This window comes from Cebus imitator, unplaced genomic scaffold, assembly GCF_001604975.1.
Source record: "Cebus imitator isolate Cc_AM_T3 unplaced genomic scaffold, Cebus_imitator-1.0 Scaffold61, whole genome shotgun sequence".
NCBI lineage: Eukaryota > Metazoa > Chordata > Mammalia > Primates > Cebidae > Cebus > Cebus imitator.
This window is the reverse complement of record NW_016107376.1, coordinates 11,305,742-11,307,640: the sequence shown is the minus strand read 5'-3', so window position 1 is coordinate 11,307,640 and position 1,899 is coordinate 11,305,742. Positions and strand designations below refer to the sequence as shown.

Sequence of the window (1,899 nt, the reverse complement as noted above, 5' to 3'; positions counted from 1 at the left end):
CAAAAAAACTAAATAATTTAATACACTGTCTGTAAAAAATAAAAATAAATAAAATTTATAGGATTGATTGACAAGTGATTTTGGCAGTCTCTTTTCATGAAATGTGGTACATTCCTGATGAATTCTCCAAATATCTCCTAAGCCATGAAACTCAGGATATAAATAAATATTGCTAAAACAAATATTTCAACAATAGAAATTACGTATACATACTTTAATTCCATATATATGCATACATGTTTATGTGTATGGTTTATTTTGTTGATTTTATATTTTCAGTACTGAATTGTTCCTTAAAATTGTTGCTTGTATATATATATGTGTGTAGGTGAAAAAGTTCAATCATACATATGTTCTACCTTCTGATATATTATTGGCTTTATACTTTTTATCCTACTATTTCTTTGCCTTTGACAAGTCATTTGTCTGATTTGTCCATTGAAGAGATAAGCTAATTAGTCTTTCTCTTTGTATTTTATTGGAGCACATCATTCTATTATTATATACACTGAAATATCAATGATATCAATTAGAATTTATAAAGTTTATGCTTTTCTGCTCCCTAAAATACTTACCTGTGTTTATAATTTATGTTGAAGCTATATTGTTAGACACTCTATGTTAATAGTAAGACTACCCACCCAAAGAATCACAAGGTGTCTCCAATCATTAGATAAATGTTATTTCAATAAAGTATATCTGTAAACTCAGTAAAAAAATTGAAGGAATTGAAAAATATATAACAGAAAAAAGAAAAAGTGTTGTGCAGAAAGTTAGTGTTTCATGTGCATTTTTCTATTTGTGATTTTTATACATAAATGAGAAGTTAGAATCAATATATTAGCATACCAGTTTTTTTATTTGTAGCAAAATGGATGCCTACAGAACAGGATATTATTTGTTCATTTAACACATCATTCCTTCACTCTAAAAATATTATTTAAGTTTCTATATGTGTTGGGCATTATGTTATGAAACAGTGAAGGAAAATTATAAAATTATCATAAAATTATTATACACAGTTAAAGAAATTATGCTAAAGGGAAAACTTAGCATCTATTGTGATGAGGTTTACTAATTAATAGGTGAGACAGTCATTTGTCAAATAATCACACATATATGTACACACACACACATGCAAAACTACAACTGTGATAACTGCACAAAGAGGAGCTTTTTATGCTCTGGAGGCATATTGAGAAAGATGACATTTTCTAGGGAATAAAATAAATGTGCCTTAAAGAAACTGATTTAAAAATTTATATTTGAAGCAGAGAGTTATCTAAGAGGAAGGGGTGTATAGTAAGAAGAAAAGAGTTTTTCTAGAGTAAGGAATTCTCTTTGACAGAGGCCTATATGGAGAAAGCATGGAAAACAGTATAACAAAATCTGAAAGATTACTGAGGTTGGAACAAAAAAATTAAAGAGTATAAGCAGATGAAAGTAAATAAGTTGAAGAATTAGGCAGGAATAGGTCAGTGTAGAGCCTTCTGAAACATTTTTTTTTATTTCATTTTTTTTTTAAGTCTCTGTAAAGACCATCAAAAATTGCCAATGCCCACTATATTTCAAGTCGTCATGGCGGGGTACTGGGAAAAGTTTTCATGTAGCAATAATCAGGCCTCAGATAAACCTCATTGGCTATGATACTGCCACTGCACAAAGCTCTGAAACATCTTAAGGACTCAACAAAAAGTCACGGAAGTGCTTCAGCTCTTGGTATGGATGGAATATTGGATGAAAAACAATCAACTTTATAATAAAATTATTAATGTGGCCATAGAGGAGAAAACGGGCTACAGGGAGGTCCACACAAAGAAATGCAAATACATATCTTAGAAGGTTAATTGCAGTAGGCAAGTTTTTGATGAAAAATCCCTTATCCTGGTGACAGAATAG

General features: G+C 30.0%; 1 non-coding gene across 1 annotated transcript; it reads right to left on the bottom strand.

Moving 5' to 3' along the window:
* Positions 1–1,526: 1,526 nt before the first annotated feature.
* LOC119471432 lies at positions 1,527–1,667 on the bottom strand. The gene has a single exon (XR_005200485.1). It is a non-coding gene; the product is annotated as a U4 spliceosomal RNA (small nuclear RNA).
* Positions 1,668–1,899: the final 232 nt, after the last annotated feature.